Consider the following 22,947-nt stretch of genomic DNA (forward strand, 5'->3'; position numbering starts at 1 on the left):
TGTGAAAGCAGAACATTTCATCAAAAGTGGATGTTGACATATAGCACGTAGTGACATGGGAAAGTAGTTATTCCAATGCAGATTTCCCTACAGGACAACAGGGTGAGGATATAGAAATCAGGACAGGAAAATTGTGTAGAAAATCATATGGTCAGCAGAAGGAAAAGTGATATCTGAGTCCAAGCTATGGTCTTCATATTTAGGATAGGAATCCAAATTCACAAAGAAAAGGAATTGATAGGACCAGAACTTGGCCTTTGTCTAGAGAGGATAAAGTCGCAAAGATTATAATCAGATTCTTAGCCCCTTCCAAATCCTTAGACCACCTTATTTCCCCCTGCCAATATTAAAGGTGCCTCTAATCCACCCCCTGACTGTGTAAGAAATCCACAGGATGGCAGGAAACACTTGTGCTATTGAAAAGGGCTGTCAAAGAACGAGAGATCCTCAGCAGAAGACAAAAGTTCAATAGGAATTACATACAGAGTACCAAGGAGAAGAGCCAGAGCCTTGGAATAAGAGATGTTGGATAGTACCAAAATGTAAAAACAAGAACCCAAGGATGGCCAAAAATAGACATGTTAAGTCTACTTAAACTAGACCACACAGTGATGCCGGAGTGCATCAGAAATTATACTAGATGCGGGGGAATTAGGTGTTCAGATTCTGTTATTTCTGCTTCTGTTCTGCCCGGCTTGAACAAGTTAAATATTTCCCCAGGTATGTGCAAGCTAGGTTACGTGCACCTACTTCCTCCATCAACTGATGGTTCAAATGGAAAGGCGATCATAAATCCCTGAACGCTAGCCAGTCTGGTTCTGAGTCATGTTAAATCCTATGACCCATGGGGGTGGCAACAGATGCAAGAGCTGCTGCCTCTGGAATAGTTAACAATACAGAGGCAGGGGCATTAGAACATCTCATATTCCACTTACCAAAACCAAGTTATCAGTCGGACACTGAGCTCCTAAAATGATGTAGAACACAAGTTTTCCATTTCCACATTTCCATTTTTCACACTTTCTCAGGTCTAACAAAACAATAATGCCCAAACAGTCTAACATAGAAAATAAAATATGCTATAGTTTATTTAGCATGACTGACCATAGCGACGACATTTCCATATCTTATAATCTGAGGCAGAATTATTCATATGTGAAAGACTTTATAGGTAACGTCTGTGCTCATACAATTGCACTTTCTGTGCAAAGTTAACGGAGCTCAGATCTACGGAACCCAAAATGAAAGGAAACTAAGAAATGTTAACTGGCAATGATGTATCAAATAATATGCTTGCTGTTTTACATAAATTAATTTATGCTGTGCAAAGAGTAGCAAAATTATATATACCTTATATCATGTATGTGAATGCTAGCATATTTTAATTTACATTATCTGTTAGATCAAGATGAATAAATAAGCTTATTGGCAAGTTGTATTTATTTTCTAACATAACAATGTTTTCTAGATCTAAAGTCATATAAGCAAGAAAAAGAGGGACTTTGATGATTAGAGACATGATATTTTAAATGCATACATTATAAGAATATGAAATACACATTAGTTTTTCAAGCAGAATATGATTTAATCACCTCTTTAAAAATCACCTTTTGTGGCCAGCCCGGTGGCACAAGCGGTTAGGTGCGTGCGCTCTGCTACGCGGCCCAGGGTTCACCGGTTTGGATCTCGGGTGCGCACTGATGCACCACTTATCAAGCCATGCTGTGGCGGCGTAGCATATAAAGTAGAGGAAGATGGGCGTGGATGGAAAAAGAGGAGGATTGGCAGATGTTAGCTCAGGGCCGATCTACCTCACCAAAAAAAAAAAAATCACCTTTTGTCTTATAAATTGAATATTCTCTCCATTTTAATACACTCATATCTCCAGCCTCTTTCAAAATTCTGCATCCATTTCTAGGTCAGGCATTTTAAATCTTCAAAGCATTTATTCTGTCATCATTAAATATGAAATTAAAAGTGGTTTTGGTTATTATCTCAATAATATTCAAACTGATCATTTACAGTGAAATACAGCTTAAAATTTATGAAGTTAGTAAATTAGAAAGAATGACAAGATGAAGTCGAGATGATTAACATTTCTGCTTTAATTTTCTAGAAATAACAAAATTAAATTATTTTGACAAGGATATAAATAACTTAAACCATTTAGGTGCAATCTAAAATTATAAAAATGATATTAATATTAGTTTTTCTTAGAAAAAAACTAATTTATGTTTTCCTGAATGGGTTATAAGGAAAAGTTTGTATTTTTCATTTGATGTAGTAAAGGACACTTTAGTTGGAGTATATACTTTTTTCAGCTTGATTTTTGTGACGACCTCTTAAATGGCCTGGAAATTTGTGCAGGCCTTTTAAGGTTATCTTGTTAGGAAAGTTTTCTGAGAAGTAGCAGAGAAAAAGTTCTTAAATTAGAGAAAATAAATGGATTCTGTCATTACAATGCCATTCTAAGTTAGCTCAATATGCAATACAAAAATTAAATATTTAAGAGATTAAAAAAATAATATTTTAGTTGTTTGTTTTAAATGCTAAGAGATAGACACACTTTAAAGGTTGATATTTCAAGTGAAAATTATATCAAATAAAAAAGAAATCCTCTCAAAGGAGTAATAAATGTGGGCCAGAGACGATAACGACTGCACACTAGGAGAATCACACAGAACTAGGAATAGGCTCTAAAGGGTTTAATTTAGAAAGTATCCATTCTGCTTTCCTATTTCTCCATTATTTTATGGTCTAACTTTTTCCCTACAAAAGAAAAAATATAACCATTGAATTTCAATTTTTAATTTTTTAGAGCTGATTCTCATTAGTTATGGGGCTTGAAGTTATGATTTCAAATGTGAGGATAAGGTACCTGCCCTGAAGAGATTACAGACTAACAAAAGAACTTGAGACTCAAAATTAATTACAAGTCACTGTCATTTACATTGAACCATATAAAATTCCCAGTACAGGCGGTCCCCACCTTACAATGCTTTGACTTATGATTTTTCTGCTTTACAATGGTGCGAAAGCAATATGCACTCAGTAGAAATCATATTTCGAATTTTGATCATCTCTAGGGCTAGTGATATGCAGTACAATACTCTCTCATGATGCTGGGTAGGAGCAGGCAGCAGCAGCTCCCAGTTAGCCCTGCGATCACGAGGGTAAACAACCGATACACTTACAACGACTCTGTCCCCATACAGCTATTCTGTTTTTCACTTTCAGTACAGTATTTCATAAATTACATGAGATATGCAACATTTTATTACAAAATAGACTTTTTGTTAGATTATTTTGCCCAATTGTAGGCTAACATAAGTATTCTGAGCACATTTAAGGTGGGCTAGGCTAAACTATGATGTTTGGTAGGTTGGGCATATTAAATTCATTTTTGACTTACAATATTTTCAACTTATGATGGGTTTATTGGGATCCCATCATAAGTTGAGGAAGATTTATATACAGTTTTACCTACAAATACTGTAAATTCGTACGCTTCAACCTAGGACTATGCCAAAATAGAATGATTAAAGTGTTACAGAATCATAAAAGGGCAATTAAAGAAAAAGTTGTTGGCCCAAAAAATGATGTGAATATTTAGTGTAATAAAATTACAGATTAAGCTATGAATCTCAAAATTTTGAAGAATGGAAAGACTTAAATGTGTTTTAGAAGTTTATTAGAACTTTTTATTACAAAATTCTGGTAGTATAAATAAATAAGAATATATAATAATAAGAATATATAATAATATAATAATATAAATCTAGGAATTCTAAGGTCTTCCTTAAACACACACACATATAAATGTGTGTGTGCACGGTGTTGAAATTTTTTTTCCTCTTAAAACCTCATTATGCTATATCCACTTAGAGATGCCAGTTCAGTGTTCTCTAATCAGAGTAAAGACCATGACAACCCAGTATGCCTCAGAACTTGCTAATGACTATTAAATATAAATTTAATAATAATTCTAAAAAGACAGATTCTAGCTGATTAAGCAAAATCTTCCTTAAAATATACTTCTACCACTAGAATGAGAAGTGATTATGCAATTAAATAATTTCAACTAAATTACAATAGGTAATATTTATTGAATTATTTGGCTTTTTAAAATATCTAAACAATCTTTCCTTCATCTGACTCAAAAAATATAATTAAAAGTAGTTATTATCCAGATGACATCAGCAACATGATGGAGTGAGCCGTTCCCTTTATCTCTCTCCCTTTGAACTACAACTAAATGGACATTCATTGACCAATGGAGATGTCCACACAGCACAACAGGATGCTTGAGAGACCCACACAGCTATACATCTGAAGGTGGATGGATGGATTGGCCCCCTGGGAAGTGATGGAGATAGATGAGCATTCCCCTGCCCTTCCTTGGCAGCCTGGTGCACATGCACTGAACACTTTCTTAGCTGGCAAGAGCACCCATAGTACAGCTGTGGCCCCGCAAGTGGGAAGGCTCCTCAGAGTGACTGTGGGAAGAGATGGAGGCAGTCCTGAGCCTGTATGTGAATGCTTTCCCAGCTGGCGGGAGAGCCCACTGTGCTGCTGAGGTCCCAAGGAGTATCCCAGGCTCAGAGCCCCCCAAGGAAGCCCCGCCCACCAAGCACAGTGGCCAGAGGGACTGGAAGAAGAGGCAGCGGCAGATCTACATGCCCAGTGAATGATTTCCCAGCTGGCTTGAGTGCCTATAGTACTCCCACAACTTCCAGCAGACAGGGAGGGATCAGACACACAGCTCCTGCTTCCCCCCAGCGGTAGCAAGTGGAATCATGATCGTCCATAAATGTGCTAACAAAACATTAGTTCATCACACACCACGAGAAACTACAGCAACAGTTCAGAGCAGAAGGAAAATGACAATTATCCAGAAACCAACCCTGAAGTCACAGAAATTTACAATCTAAGTGACAGAGAATTCAAAATAGCTGTAATAAAGAAACTCAGTGAGTTACAAGAAAACTCAGAAAGATGGTTCAATGAGCTAAGGAATAAAATTAATGAGAAGAATGAATACTTCACTAGAGATTGAAAGTATTTAAAAAAAAAAACAAGCAAAAATTCTGGATATGAAAAACACAATTAATGAAATAAAAAATAATCTAAAATCCTTAAAAAATAGAGCTGATGTTATGGAGGAAAGAATTAGTGGTTTAGTGGATAGAAATGCTTCAGGTAGAGGAGGAGAGAGACCTAAGATTTTTTAAAAATGAAGGAATTCTTTGATAAATATCTGACTCAATTAGGAGGGAGAAGAGAGGGGGAAAGGAACAGAGAGCTTGTTCAAAGAAATAATAGCTGAGAACTTCCCAAACCTGGGGAAAGAACCAGACTTACAAATACTTGAAGCCAGTAAAACTCCTAATTACATCAATGCTAAAAGACTTTCTCCAAGGCATATAATAGCAAAACTGGTAAAAGTTAATAACAAAGAAAAAGAATTAAGGACAGCAAGCAAAAGAAAATCACCTACAAAGGAACCCGTATCAGGCTTTCAGTGGATTTCTTGGCAGAAACCCTACAGGCTAGGAGAGAATAGAATGATATATTCAAAATACTGAAAGACAAAAACTTTCAGCCAAGAATACTCTGTCCAGTGAAACTATTCTTCAGATACAATGGAGAAATAAAAGCTTTCCCAGATTAAAAAAAGCTGAGAGTGTTCATTGCCACTAGACCTTCCCTACAAGAAATGATTGAGGATGCCCTCATACCCGAAACAAAAAGGCAAAGGTCTACAAAGCTTTGAGTAAGGAGATAAGTAGACAGACAAAATCAGAAAACTGCAGCTCTCTTTCAGAACAGGGTAGCAAATACTTAATCATAACTTAAAAGATAAAGGGAAAGAAAGCATCAAAAGTAACTAGAAACACTTCAACTTAGTCACAAACTCACAATATGAAACAGAATAATTTGTGACAACAATAACTCAGAAGTGGAAGAGGAGAGGGATGGAATCTGCTTAGGCTAGTGGAGATAAGAGGCTATCACAAAATGGACTATCTTATCTACTAGATCTTTTATATAAACCCATGGTAACCACTAAAAAAAAAAAAAAATCAGAGCAGAGCCACAATTCATGAAAAAAGAGAAAACCTCCTCAGAAAACCACTGAAATGAAACGGCAGTCAGAATTACAAAGGAAGAGAAAAAATGGAAATATAGAACAACCAGAAACTGAGAGAGAAAATGGCAATATTAAGCCCTCATATATCAATAATCATTCTAAATGTAAATGGATTGAATTTCCAATCAAATACATAGAGTAGCTGGATGGATTAGAAAACAAGATGCAACAATATGCTGCCTCCAGGAAACACATCTCAGCTCTAAAGACAAACATAGGCTCAGAGTGAAGAAATGGAAGAAGATACTCCAAGCAAATGGCAAACAAAAGAAAGCAGATGTTGCCATACTTATATCAGACAAAGCAGATTTCAAGATAAAAAAGACAATGAGAGACAAAGAAAGGAAGTATATAAAGATAAAAGGGACTTTCCACTAAGAGAACATAACACTTATAAATATATATGCACCTAACAAAGGAGCACCAAAGTACATAAAGGAACTATTAACAGATCTAAAGAGAGAAATTAACAGCAGCACAATAACAGTAGGGGACATCAACACCCCACTTACATCGATGGATAGATCATCCAGACAGAAAGTCAACAAGGAAATAGTGATTTAAATGAAACACTTGATCAGATGGACTTGATAGATATAAATAGAGCATTTCATCCAAAAACAGCAGAATACACATTCTTCTCAAGTGTACATGGAACGTTCTCAAAGATAGACCATATGTTAGGAAACAAGGCAAGCTTCAATAAATTTAAGAAGATTGAAATCATATCAAGCATCTTTTCTGACCCAATGCTATGAAACTAGAAATCAACTACAAGAAAAAGCTGGGAAATTCACAAATATGTGGAGACTAAAAAACATGCTACTGAACAACCATTGGATCAATGAAGAAATAAAAGGAGAAACCAAAAAATACCCAGAGAGAAATGAAAATGAAAATACAGCATACCAATTTATGAGATGTAGCAAAGCAGTTATAAGAGGAAAGTTCATAGCAATACAGGCCCAACTCAACAAACAAGAAAAATCTCAAATAAGTAATCTTAAACTACACCTAACAGAACTAAAAAAGAACAAACAAGGCCCAAAGTCAACAGAAGGAAGGAAATAATCAAATTAGAGCAGAAATAAATGAAACAGAGACTAAAAACACAGTAGAAAGGACCAATGAAACTAAGAGCTGGTTCTTTGAGAAGATAAATAAAATTGACAAACTCTTACCCAGACTCACAAAGAAAAAAAGAGAGAAGGCTCAAATAAATAAAATTAGAAATGAAAGGGAGAAATTACAACAGATAATACAGAAATACAAAGGATTATAAGAGAATACTATGAGAAACTATATGCCCACAAATTAGATAACTTAGAAGAAATGGATGAATTCTTAGACTCATACAGCCTCCAAAATCTGAATGAAGAAGAAATAGAGAATCTGAATAGACCAATCATAAGTAAAGAGATTGAGACAGTAATCAAAAACCTCCCCCCCAAAAAAAGTCCAGGACCAGAAGTCTTCTCTGGAGAATTCTACCAAACATTTGAAGAAGATTTAATACCTATCCTTCAAAAACTATTCCAAAAAATTGAAGAAGACAGAATGTTTCCTTACTCATTCTATGAGGCCAACATTACCCCAATACCAAAACCAGACAAGGACAACAAAGAGAAGGAAAATTACAGCCCAATATCGCTGATGAACATAGATGCAAAAATCCTCAATGAAATATTGGCAAGCTGAATACAGCAATATGTTAAAAGGATCATACACCATTATCAATTGGGATTTATACCAGGGACACAGGGATGGTTCAACATCCACAAATCAATCAATGTGATACACCACATTAACATAACGGGGAAGAAAAATCACTTGATTATCCCAATAGATGCAGAGACAACATTTGACAAGATCCAGCATCCATTTATGATAAAAAATTTCAATTAAATGGGCATAGAAGGACAGAACTTCAACATAGTAAAGGCCATATATGACAGACCCACAGCCAACATCATACTTAACTGTGAAAAACTAAAAGCCATCCCTCTGAGAACAGGAACAAGGCAAGTGTGCCCACTCTTGCCACTCTTATTCAACATACTACTGGAGGTTTTGGCTGGAGCAATTAAGCAAGAAAAATAAATAAAAGGAATCCAAATTGGAAAGGAAGAAATGAAACTCTTGCTGTTTGCAGATGCCATGATTCTATATATAGAAAACCCTAAAGAATCCATCAGAAAACTATTAGAAGTAATCAACAACTACAGCAAAGTTGCAAGGTACAAAATCAACTTACAAAAAGTAGCTTCATTTCTATACACTAATAACAAACTAGCAGAAAGAGAAGTTGAGAAAACAATCCCATTTACAACCACAACAAAAAGAATAAAATATCTAGGAATAAATTTAACCAAAGAGGTGAAAGACATATACACTGAAAACTATAAGACATCATTGAAAGAAATTGAAGAAGATATAAAGAAATGGAAAGACATTCCAAGTTCATGTATTGGAAGAATAAACATAGTTAAAATGTCCATATTACTTAAAGCAATCTACAGATTCAATCCGTCCCAATCAGAATCCCAATGACGTTCTTCACAGAAATAGAACAGAGAATCCTAAAATTTAAATGGAAAAGCAGAAGACCTCAAATAGCCAAAGCAATCCTGAAAAAAGAACAAAGCGGAGGCATCACAATCCCTGACTTCAAAATATACTACAAAGCTATAATAATCGAAACAGCATGGTACTGGCACAAAAACAGACACAGAGATCAATGGAACAGAATTGAAAGCCCAGAAATAAAACCATACATCTATGGACTGTTAATCTTTGACAAAGGAGCCAAGAACATACAATGGAGAAAGGAAAGTCTCTTCAATAAATGGTGCTGGGAAAACTGGACAGCCACATGCAAAAGAATGAAAGTAGACCATTATCTTACACCATACACAAAAATTAACTCAAAATGGATTAAAGACTCGAATGTAAGACCTGAAACCATAAAACTCCTAGAAGAAAACAGACAGTACACTCTTTGACATAGGTCTTAGCAACATCTTTTTGAATACCATGTCTACTCAGGCAAGGGAAACAAAAGAAAAAATTAATAAATGGGATTAAATCAGACTAAAAAGCTTCTGCAACTCAAAGGAAACCATGAACAAAATGAAGAGACAACCCACCAACTGAGAGAAAACATTTGCAAATCATTTATCTGACAAGGGGTTAACTTCCAAAATATATAAAGAACTCATACAACGCAACAAGAAAAAAACCAAACAACCCAGTCAAAAAATGGGCAGACGATATGAACAGACATTTTTCCAATGAAGATATACACAAGGTCAACAGACATATGAAAAGATGTTCAACATCACTAATCATTAGGGAAATGCAAATCAAAAGTATGAGCTATCACCTTATACCGGTCAGAATGGCTATAATCACCAGGACAAAAAGTAACAAATGTTGGAGAGGACGTGGAGAAAAGGGAACCCTCATACACTGCTGATGAGTATGCAAACCGGCACAGCCACTGTGGAAAACAGTATGGAGATTTCTCAAAAAGTTAAAAATAGAAATACCATACAATCCAGCTATCCCACTACTGGGTATTTATCCAAAGAACTTGAAATCAACAATCCAAAGAGATTTGTGCACCCCTGTGTTCACTGCAGCATTATTAACAATAGCCAAGATGTGGAAGCAACCCAAGTGTCCTTCTACGGGTGACTGAGTAAAGAAGATGTGGTATATATATACAATGGAATACTAATCAGCCATAAAAAAAGACAAAATCATCCCATTTGCAACAACCTGAATGGACCTTGAGGGTATAATGTTAAGTGAAATAAGCCAGATAGAGGAGGACAAATACTGCATGATTTCACCTATATGTGGAAGATAAACACATGGACAAAGAAGATAGATTAGGCATTACCAGAGGGAAGTGGGCTGGGGAGTGGATGAAAGGGGTAAAGTGGCACATATGTATGGTGATGGATAAAAATTAGACTACTGGTGAGGAGCACGATGAATTCTATAGAGAAATTGATAAATAATGTACACCCCAAATTACATAATGTCATAAATGATTATGATGTCAATAAAATAATTGAAACAAACAAAAAAAGTAGTTATCATCCAAGTCAAAATGTTATTTTTAATATCTGAAGTATAGTTCTTAATTATCAAAAACACAGGAATTTTCTAAGTATCTTTTTTTTTTTATTGATTTCTAGCATAGAACCTATTCTGTTTGAATTTAATCTTTTGAAATGTGTTGAGATTTGCTTAATGGCCTTTCACTTGGTCATTAAAAAAATTTTTTCCATGTGCTTTAATAGGTTGTGTATTCCACAGATGTTTAATGGGTGTTCTGTAAATATCCACTAGATCAAGTGTGTTAATTATGTTGTTCAAATTTTCTATATTATTTTTGATCTGCTGTTCAATAAACTACTGAAAGAGATATTTTAAATAATCTCATACTCTGATCGTGGATTTTTCTACTTCTCCTTTTGGACTTGTCAGATTTTGTCTACGTACTTTGAAATTTAGAATAATTGTATCTTCCTGGTGAGTCAAACCTATTATCATTATTATATGATCTGATTGTTATTAAATGATGCTTTTTGTCTTAAAGTCTTTTTTATTTAATGTAATAACCAGCTTTCTCTTGGTTAGTTTTTGCATGGTGTATATTTCTTAATCCTTTACTTTCAACATTACAGAATCCTTATGTTTTTAATGTATCTCCTATTAAAAAAATTGTGTTTTTTAAGAGATCTAACAATCTTTATTTTAACTGAAAAAGTTTGCCCACCTACATGGAATATAATAATGGCATATTTGAGTTTCAATAAATATCTGGCCACGCATTTAGTCTTTATCTCATCTGTTTGTATGCCTTTTCCTTTCCTTTCTTTTTTCAAATTTATTGAAGATTATAATCTTTTTCTTTTCTTCTATTAGGTCTTTTCATGATTGCTACAGAAGTTAAAACATATATCCTTTTCTTATAAAAATTTAGAGTTGATTGGTATTTTTTCCTTCTCTATGATCATTCGAGGAACACACATCTCTAAGTCCACTTACTTCCTTTCCGCCCTATGCTCTTGTGTTACGTGTTATATTTCTCTATATGCGTTAAACCCTGCAATACGCTGTGGCTATTGCTGTGCACAGTCAACATTTATTCAGTTTAATCCACATATTTACCACTTTTATTGCTTTCTTTTTTCCTTTCTTTCTCATTTCTTAGACTTTTCATCTGGGGTAGGCAATTTTCCTTCTGACTGAAAACACATTTTAGAGTTTCCTGTATTGAGAGTCTGCTGGTGGTAAACTCTTGGTTTTGTTATTCTAAAAAGGTCTTTATTTTACCTTCATGTTTGATGGATATCTCTGCTGACTGTGGGCTTTTAAGTTTATATTTATTTTCTTTCCATGTGTAAAGGATAATTTTCCACTAGCTTCTGGTTTCCTTGTTGATGTTGAATAATCACTCAGTTGCTCTTTTTTTCCTAACTGCATTTTAGATTTTTCTCTTTGTCTTTGGTATTCTAAACTTTCCCTACTATATGGATGGATGTGGATTTCATTGTACTTTCTCTGCTGGGAATTCCTTGGGCTTCTTAATTCTATAATCAATTCTGGAAATTTCTTAGCCATTGTATCCTTGATTATTGTTTCTTTATTTTTCCTTTCTTCTCAGCTGAAACTTCAATCAAACTTATGCTAGATTTTGGTTTGAGATCTTCTCTTTTGTATATTCCATATTTATCTGTGTCTGTGGTTCATTTAGATAGTTTTTTTCTCCCCCCAATCTATCCTTTGGTCAGCTTAGTCCAAGAGAACTGTCTGCACTGATTGAAATGTTCTGTATTTGCATGGTCTGATACAGTAGCTGCTAAACACATATGGCTATGGAGCACTTGAAGTGTTGCTAGTGCAACAGAAGAACTGAATTTTGTATTTTATATAATTTTATAAAGTTTTTATTTTGAAATAATTTTAAATTTACAGAAGAGTTGCAAAGACAGTACAGAAAACTCCTATGGACCTTTGAGCCAGCTTCCCCTAATGTTAACCATGATACATTTATCAACACTAAGAGGTTAAATAGTGGTAAAATACTATCAACTAAACTGCAGTCTTTACTTGGATTTCACCAGTTATTCCACTAATGTCCTTTTTCTATTCCAGGATTCATCCGGGATACCTGCTGCATTTAGTCATAATGTCTCCAATCTGTGAGTTTCTTGCATTTCTCTGTCTTTCATGACCTTGACACTTTTAAAGAGAACTGGTGAGGTATCTTATGAAATGTTCCTCAATTTTGACTTGTATGATGTTTTTCATAATTGGACTGTGTGTATGGGTTTTTGGGAAAAATATTGCAGTGGAGGTGTGCCCTCCTCATCTCATCATACCAAGGAGTGCATGTCATTACTGATCACATAGCTAAGATGGTATCTGCCAGGTTTCTCCACAACAAAGTTACTACATTTACCTTACCATAGTCTATGTGTTAGTACCCAGCCCAAATGCAAGGGGAAAAGAATTGAGTCCCACCCCTTGGAGGGAGGAGTATCAAAGAATTTATGGACATTTGTTAAAACCACCACAATAATTAATACATTTGAGGAGGGGGCAGATACATTGAGAGTCTGTTTGTCTTTTAAGTTTCACCCACTAAGTTGAGTGTTCATCAGTGGTTCTCGTCTGCTGCAATTATTACTATGGTGTGCTAATGGCGACTTTCAAATTTCCTTCTTCCTTCTACATTTATTAACTGAAATTCTTCTGTAAGAAAAATTTGTCCCTTCACCCATATGTGTTCATTCATTTATTTATTCATTCATTCATTCAGTGATCTATCTGTAACAGAATGAACTCACAGATATTTATTTTTCTTTTTCTACTATGTCATTATTTATTTTGTTGTTTAAATTTTTCTAGCTTTGGCCATTAGGAGCTTTTACAGATTAGCTCCTATGTCCTTTTGATATGCCTTGTCTTTGTGTGTGTATGTTTGTGCGTGTGTGTGTAGGTGAGTGAGAGAGACGGAGACAGAGACACGGGGTGGGGGGGAAACTTTCTTACTTTCTGGCACCACAATATGCTCTGGGCTCATCTTGTTTTGTTTTATTTTCCTGCCTTAGCCCTAGAATCAGCCTTTTCTTTAAGGATCCCTAGTTCCTTTTAATAGAGATTTGTATTTAGGGACAAGATCTGAGCAGTAGGTATAGTTTTATCTAATTGTAATAAACAAAATTTTATTTGAAATAGCCACATGTCACTAACGGCTACTATATTAGACAACGTAGTGTTAAATCATTAATTCTTTCCACAGTTTTCCTTAGTTAAAAACTATTATCATTCTCAAATCCTATCATTACGACTAACTGCAGCTCTCTGTATATCAATGTTATATATCATATTCTGACCATCATCTCTGTTTCCCCAGGTCATTCTTTCTAGTACCATGACTCCAATTATCCTTTATCCACTTGAATCTACTAATCCTAACACTTGTTCACCATCTTATATTTCATGGTCAATCAGTGATCATAATTACTTCGTTGAGTCCCTTGTTCCTCTCTCCATTATACTACGAACGCTGTATCCAGCTCTCTGTCTTCTTAGCATCCCTTCTCTGAAGTTAAACATAGAAGAGAAAAAGATATCACCGCAATGATCAGTCTCACTTTGATTACATGACCACAAGCCACAGTGCTGCCAGGAAAACATTCTATATATTGCTAGTCCATTTACTCTATCATTCTTTTAAATGATTATTTACAGCCTTCTTTTCTCTTCTCCAACATTTCCTCCCCCATTTTCACTCTCAGATAAGGATTTTGCTTCCAATTTCACTAAGAAATTTGAGCAATAAGAAAAGAAGTTCTTCAGATGCACACTAGCACATCACTCATCTACCAGTATTCTCACTCATTTACTCTGCTCTCTCACCTGAGACCACAAATCGGACCAGACTCCTATGAAGAGATTCCCTTCATTTTCGCACTATATCCCACCATCTTTCATCTCTCTTAACTTCTCTCCTACCTTAATGAGAAAGAAGACAGAAAAAGGGAACTAATTAGTAAGACAGAAGCAGAGGCTGCTGATCCTTAGAAAAGAAAAATTCCCCAAGACTAGAAAGAAAATATATTTTTGAGGGTTAGAATTCCTATGTAACGTTTACCAGCATTATTCCTTAGAGAACTTTGAAGAGGTAACATAACTTCAGAGAGAAATGTCTGCATAGTGGTTGTGCCAAGGCTCCAAATTACTCAAGAATATCCATATTCAAGATTGGCATGTACATTTTGAGTTTTTCTCCTGCAAATGTATTGTATGGTCTTAGAAAATAAGCATCTCAGAAACAGCAATGAGGAACTGAAAATTAGTGGGTTTTCTCCCATTTTCTCATCACCTTCTAAGTTTTCTGGATTCTTACGCAATCTCAACTAGGAGGAGGGCCACTCCAAATGCAAGTTTGAAATTCTCACCTCCCTAACAGGTAGAATTTCACAGTCAGATTTAATCTGATTTAGAAAAAAATTAAACAAACGTGACATTTCTTGAACTCAGATGTGGTGACTGAAAATTTATACCTGGTACATATATGGAACAATTTCCAGGGTTGTTGAACATTTTCATGTACCACATAATGATATCTCAGACAGAATAAGAACCCTAGAATTGGAACTAACTGATTTAAAACAACAGCCATGATCTGAGATCTACTGCGTAGAGGTTAGTTGAACTCTGAAAAGTCACTAGTGATTTGGTGAATATAAGTAGACTGTAACCAACCCTCGTCATCTAGTGGTTAATGTTCAGCAATCTTACTGCAGTGGACCCAGTTCGTTTCCAGTTAGGGAACCATATCACCCATCTGTTGGTTGTCATACTGTGGCAGCTGAGTGTTGCTGAGATGCTGAAAGCTATGCCACTTGTTTCAAATACCAGCAGGGTCACTAATGGTGCACGGGTTTCAGTGGAGCTTCCAGACTAAGACAGACTAGGAAGAAGGACCTAGCTACCCATTTCTGAAAAAAGTTGGCCATGAAAACCCTATGAATAGCGGTGGAGCACTGTCTGACATAGTGCCAGAAGGTGAGAGGATGGCGCAAAAGATCTGGGCAGGATTCTGCTCTGCCATACAAAGGGTCACTAGGAGTCAGAATTAATTCTATGGCACTAACAGCAAAGTTTCAGAATTAATTCTATGGCACTAATAACAAAGTTGACAACAATGAATGTGAAAATGCTTTAAAATCCTCGAGAGGACACAGGATGACAACAGAAAAAAAATTTCAAAAAGGAAAAGAGTGTGAATGGTTCCTTGTTAGAGTTTTTTGACAATATTAATTTCTGTGCAATTCTCTATAAAGCAAGGACCTTAAAAGTGATCTTTTGCCCTCCTACTTCAGACTATGGATCTAAACAACTTGAATCTTCCCATAGCTCTAATAGAGGAGCACACAATACTTAGTCTTGACTCATTTTAATGAAAAGATCACCCTTGTTTCCCTAATTCTGGACTAGACACCAAGTTTTGGATAGGTGGTAGGGAAAGTTGTTTTGTGTATCAAAAAAATCACTAATTACCTAAAAATAAGGATGTATTTTAGGAATAAAATCACTGCCATAGAAGAAGAGCAAACTAAATATTAATACAATGGCATTGCTGCAGCAATGGTGACTACCTGGGGCTAGGAAATGGTGACAACTGGTAGAATGTCTAATTTTCCCAGACTTTGTAGCCATTCATACTCACAGAACTAACAATACTTCACTGACTCTGGCTGAACAGCTGAGTATATTGGAATAGGCTCCTGGACTTGCTAAAAGGTAGCTCAGTTATATTTCAAGTCAAATATTTGATTCAATGGTGTTGCCCTGGAGAACTTCAGACTCAAGAAGTATGTACCTCTGGTTTGTTAAGATCAATAGGTGGACAGGGCAAGTTGAACGCCATGCTCTGCTCTCAGCTCAGTCAGACTACACTCAGTCTTGCTCCTGACTTCTCCCAACTACTAAAACTATTTAAAAAAAAAAAAAAAAAAAGACGGAGGAAGAAGAAGAGGAGAGGAAGAAGTGAGTGATTGCCTCCACAATGAGGCCAATCATACGCCCATAGATCAATTTCAATGGAAACAGCCCAAGCCTTGCCACCTGAAATCTTTTCATAACAGTTTAAAGTCTTAACTACTTTTCAAGCTTTTGAGAGTCCAGGTGAGAGCACCTTTCTACATACCTCCTAAAACTTTGCTGCTCTAAGTGTTGCCCATTGATCAGGAGCATTAGCATTGCTGGGAGATTGCTAGAAATTCAGAATCTCTAAAAGTACTCCACATGTATTGAATTAGAATCTGAATATTAACAAGATCTCTGGTTAATTCATATGCACATTAAAGTTTGAGAAGCAATGCCCTAAAATCTGCCTTCCAGAGTGAGAGAAGCTTCATATCATCCTAAATATTAAAGTCCCGCAATCATCTGGGGATTTGATTGCCTGGTGCTCAAGTGACTTGGAGTAAGAGAATAGACTACGTAGTAACACTGCACAATGCAAAGAGAGAATGTAAGCATTTGCCAGGGTAGCACTAGACAATGTCATAATAATAGACAAAATCAGAAATCTCAATGTTTTACTAATAACAGCAGTTTTGTTTTTGGATTTTTGTTTTTGCTCACACATTGCAACTCAATATGTCTGGTGATCTTTCTCCACTTGATAGCGTTCCATCTGGAATAAGCGGTCTCCAAGGTCACAGTGTCAGGAAAAGAGCAAAATGCAAGTGGCTCACCAGGTCTTCATTGGCTTAGCCTGGAAATGACGAATATTCTTGTTTATAATCCATTGGCCAGAACTATTTGAATAGTAGAGTAGCTGAATATTTAGTGAGTTCTGCCTCAGTTTCCCTATGTGCACTTATAACCATCATTTTTTTAATTTGGTTCACATTTTCATATTTCTTCTATAGTATCTCAGATTCATCAGAGGCCACCTGTTTTGGGTGTTCTGCTTATTCTTTCTCTCTCTGGCTACTGGATTCCTGTAAGAATATATGTTATTTTCATTTATCTGCTTATTGGAGATCAAGTCCAGGATCTGGGGTACCTTAAGTAAGAGGTCTCCAATGAATTACGGAAGTGCAAATGTTTCTACCCTTGTGAACTGGCAGGTATAAGGCATCAAGATGCCAGTCTCCAGCTATCACCAAGAAGAAGGCTCCCAGTTCCTCTCAGGCCCCCTGCCTCAGAGGAAAATTGAACTTAGCCCATCTTTTCAGCCTCCCTTAATTCTTCATGAACCAAAGGACTAGAACCACAGACATATTAATGTCAACCCCTCATCACTATCCCAGATAATTTGAGATCTCTATAGACCAGGCTATCTGCAGAATCTCCCATGTACCGATGCTCACTCCCAGGGATCATGGATGCTATCCTTCCAGTCTCCTCTTCCATGGGGAAATAAATTCCTGAGCTAGATCTTTCTATCAGCAATGAGACAGCGATTGGCCTCACTAGCACAATCTGCCTGTAATCCTCACCGCCAGCTACTTAACAACATAAAGGTACCCAGGAATATAGTGTATCTATAAGGCATCTAAACCACCATTTACCCAGAATTTCTACTCCTCCTACTTGACAGAAGAGAAAACTCAGCTTAAGATATTTTATATTCTTTCCACTAAGTCAATTAGGCAGTAAAATGCAGAGCAGAGACTAGAACCAAAGCTAGCTGGCTCCAGCTTCTAAGCAACTTGTGTTTAACAGTTTCTATTGACTCATACAAGTGTCAGTATCAAGGACAAGAAAGTGGAAGAAGGTAGATGTTGGGATCTTTTGTGATCTTTTGACAAAGAGGATCACATCTGTAGATATGGTTGCCATAGGGTCAGAGATAGAGGAGGAAGATTTGAGAAGGGTGAAGGGAGGTCCTACCACACAGATAACCTGAGACATGGCTGTGGTTTCGCCTTTGCCTGGACCTGTTTCCTATCCCCAACCTTAGGTGGAGGGGTTAGATGAGAGGGGATAGGAATACAGATTTCCTCCTACTGTATTGCTGGAAGGGTTAATTGAAAGGGTCAAATGGCCCTACAGGAAGGTAGATCCAGAAGATCTGGAGACCCAGAAGCCTTGATCTAACTCTAACCCTGTCTGGGTCTCTTCTCTTACACAAACACCTCTACCCAGGCCATGATTATCCTAAAGTTTCATTCTAACCATAAGAGCAGGGTTTCAGCCAGATATCAAGAAGAATGTAAAAAGAAACTTTGGTATGGTCAATACTTTCATCAGTCCAGGAAGACTGACCAGGATAACAATCTTTACAGATAGACTCAGCAAATCGACTCATACTGTGTGTCCAGACACACAGCTTGGCAAGGACACACTGACAATCTCAGACTTATTTAGGCCCCAAAGAGATCAACCATTCTGGTTACAACGATGGCCTAGATACTCAGGATCTTCCAGAACACCGACCAGCTCAACAAATCTTAATGCTTACTCATGGACGGTTTAGAGATGCCAGATACCCTGCCATCTAAGATCACTGACCCAAGACAGACTGATAAAGTAAACTATGTTATACCATCTTGACCTGATGACCCCTGCTTCCTTCCTCTAGCACCCAGGAAACCATCTGCTCATACTGCCATGGCTGCCTTTGTGGGTAACTGGAGCCCAGAGAAGGCTAGGATTATTCAGAGATCTTAGTTCAGGGCCAACCTTTCCCTAAATTTCAGTTTGGTGTGGTTTTTCTACAAACAAATTCTTCTTTTAAAAACTACTCTAAGTCCTTGACATGGACATGTGGTAAGAGAGTTGTAACTATTTTTGAGATTTTACACACTACCTAGGGTTGTGTATACCTCTGAGCCTGCCACAGGGCCAGATCTTGGACCAAATCTTCTTAGACATTCTCTAATCTCTTTTTATCCACATCAAATATATGCTGCTCTCTCAAGAATGTCATTATATTCATTCAGAGTTATATCTGAAATTTAAAAGGAAATATAGAAAATGAACAAAATGTGCTAATATTTTAGTGATACCTACTAAATATGCTCAATTTGCATATATTATACTGTGTAAAGATCATTCAAGCTACAACCTGAAGGATGAGAGAGTAACAGAGAATAGGAAAGAAAACTTGGATGGCTTAAACAAACAAAGATGCCTTTTCAAGGGATAAATGCCTTTGCAGAAAGCAGTGAGGCCAACAGTCGAACGTTTCATTCATTAATTTCTTCATTCATAATTTTTTTCATCCTATATTAAATAACCATTAAATAACTACTTATAAATTTCCTCTTGCTCTCTCATGCTAGGGTAAGCCCTGAGAAGGTAATGATGACTACCATAGTAAGATGACGTATTTTGAAAAGAAATATGAAACAGGGTGAGTCAGAAAGATACAGCAGTGCTACAGAGCTGGGTGAATGCTAGGTTGAAGAGCTTAACCACTGTTTTGAGCTCTTAACTAGTGTTTAATAGGTAATAGTCATTTGATTATCACCTAGATAACAGTGGAGAATTATGGGAGGACATTCATAAGGATATGAGGAGTACAAAACAAAAAAAGTAAAAAGTGAGTCTATTTTGTCAGCATTTTAATTACAGAGGACATTACAAAAACGAGAAAATAAAATTCTAAACATGGAAGAATATAATAAACTCTTAATAGTGATTTCAGATAAAAATATATTCCTAAAGTTGCATCTCTCTAGAACTGTTATAAACAGGCAACTAAATAAATCATCTCATGTTTAACAAATAAGCTTCTTTCAAAATACAGATTTTATTTTTAACTTGGCAAAGCAGTTTTGCAGCTGTCAATGAAGAACTCAGGAAAGTCTCACCAATAAAAGAGCCCTTACATGGAAAAGAAAAATTCCAGAGGAATAATGGAAGGCTTATTTAGGGAAAAAAATGATAATTTTCACTACATTTAAATACATATTTAGATTTCTCAGCTGCACTTTTTGTCTGTATAAATGAAATGATGATTTGAAGATTCCCAAAGAGTTTATATAGACTCTTAATATTAAATAAATAAATAAAATATAAACACCTTTGCTGCTGTTCTCAATGAGCAAAGGAAGCCAAGAAAGCCAATCAACGGTCTTTTCTACTCTGCTCAAATTTACAGGAAGTGACATTTTCCAAGACTGTGCTCACATCTCATCATTATAATTTGTTAAATTGCAAGATCTTTGGGAAGAATAACCATATATATACATATATATTTTTTTTTGTGTGTGTGTGTGTGTGTGTGAGGAAGATCGTCCCTGAGCTAACATCCAATGCCAATCCTCCTCTTTTTGCTGAGGAAGATTGGCCCTGGACTAACATCCGTGCCCATCTTCCTCCACTTTATATGGGATGCCACCACAGCATGGCCTGACAAACGATGCGTCTGGTGCGCGCCTGGGATCCAAACCCAGGCCGCCAACAGCAGAGCGTGCGCACTTAACCGCTACGCCACCAGGCCCACCCCAAATAACCATATATTTTTTTTTTTCCTTACTCCGTGAAAGACTCCATGGCATAGTTGTTAATACCATAGACTCTGTAGCCAGATTGCTTGGGTTCAAATTATGGTACTGCCATTTACTAGCTTATGATCTAGTTCTCTGTGCCTCAATTTCTCATCTATAAAATGGGGATGCTATGGATGTTAGCTCAGAGCCAGTTTTCCTCAAGCTAAAAAGAGAAAGATCAACAACAGATGTTAGCTCAGGGCCAATCTTCCTCACCAAAAAAAGAAAAAGAAAGAAAAAAAAGGAATGCTAATCATAGTAGCCATGTCCTGTGTTTGTTGGAAGGAGTAAATGTCAATATTCCTCGCATAGTGCCTAGCAGTGTTAGAGCTTACTACAAATGACGAACTCATACACGGCCCCACGCTGGAAAGAGTATTGATGACCATTAAAATAACAATAATAATTGAAGAAGTGGAAATTCAAATGTAAAGGAAACAAAGAAAAGGAGAGCAGATGGTGGAAAGGTAGAAAATGCAGAAAGGAGAAGGGAAAATAAAGAAGGTGGACTTTATGTTTAAGTGGGCGAAGTAAGGAAAACAGAGAAAAAAGATAATGTCCTTTCTAGGAAAGAAAAAAGTGATGCTAACATCAATGACATATCACATTCATCCCGTTCTCCAGTCCTTTCCATTAGAATTTATATAGGCAGATTATAGCATTTTAGCTACAAATTTCTAGCATTTTAGATACAAAGTTCTCTAATTAAGCCAAAATTCAGTACAGTTATTGAACTAAGGGCATAATATAATTAACTGTGTAACTGACCATTAATACTCAAAGTATAAGATAAATCATTCCTTTCCTCAGCAGTCAAGGGGACTATTTAATGGTAATTACTAAACACAAGATTTGCCAACAATCAATATAAAGGAGAGCTATGGTTTCTGAGCTGTTTCACACATTTTGAAGGATTGCTCATTTATTTTATCCTTTCATCCTACTCAAGTAGTGGTTAGAAATCAATTCATGCCATAAAAGTCCACAGGAGGAGAAGCCAGATCATGAGTTTCTTTAGCCAGAAGTCATCAGTGACAGCTGAAGCACTCGAAGAAAAATCATAAAGTAGAGACACTGCTGAAGTTGGAAGCAAAAATTAGGAAGGATTTGGCTATTTCATTATGAGTTCTACGGTGTGATAAGTCTGCTCTAGATATCTGTGCTTTTACTAGTACTGAGATGTATCAGTGATGGCAAAGAATGACTAGAAGCTTCAGTTCATGATCTGTTATTCTTTTGACAAATTTCAAGCATCAATTGATAATTCAAGCTAATTCCAAATTAAGTCCTGAGTGCCTTTTCAGTGCGTTAAGTGGAGTACTGTCTATTTATTAGCTCAGTCTCTATGGTTTCCAGTTCCAAAGGACAAACATTCAAGCCTCTATCCTTCTTAACATCAGCACAAGCCTTGTTCTTCAGTGTAACATCATCTCCTGGTTCATTGTAAAAAATGAAAAACACCTAAGTACAAAACACACATATATGCAAAATTTCAAATACTGCAAAAAGAACAAACTTTTATAGCAATGGTATAAGTGATCTTGGAGCAAATGCTGAAATCAGAGGCAAAGCCACTGACATATGAAAATCAGGCTGATTTAAACCAGGAAACAACCGAAGAAGAGAAAATCAACAAGGTGCTTCAAATGATAATGCTTTCAGTTTTAAATCATAAAAGGTGGCTCTTGGAAAAAATGAAGACACTCTAGTGTATTTTGTAAAATTGATTCTTTTTATGATGTTGCTGCAAAAGTCAAAGTTGAATTTAAAATATGATGTGGTGCTATAATACTAATGTTTTACCTAAATGTAAAAAAAAAAAAAAATACTTGAGCAATTCTATATTTAAGAATTAATTAATTTTAATTATAGCCCAGATTTTTTGCTAAATGTAGAATAAAATTACCTAGACTGTTAGTTTTATTTTTCAGGATAAATCCTCAATCACACCCTGCCCCCCAACATTACTATGAAATTTTGGCCTTATTTTTAGGAGATTCACTTTTGTCTACTATTTTACGCTGTTTCCTTATATAACAAGGACCTCATATATATATGTATTATGCTAAAAATTCTGGTTATTGTCCTGACTTTAGCTCCCTGACAACTTGTTACATTTAGTTCTGAACAAAGAGGATTTTCCTGCAAGATGCTAGAGGGATTCAGAAAGTCAGCCATCTAGAGATTATCTAGGATTCCCTTTTCCAGAGAATACAGTAATGATTTAAAAGAGGAAAACATAAAGAAAGCCTATGC

Source organism: Diceros bicornis, chromosome 4, assembly GCF_020826845.1.
Source record: "Diceros bicornis minor isolate mBicDic1 chromosome 4, mDicBic1.mat.cur, whole genome shotgun sequence".
Classification (NCBI taxonomy): Eukaryota; Metazoa; Chordata; class Mammalia; order Perissodactyla; family Rhinocerotidae; genus Diceros; species Diceros bicornis.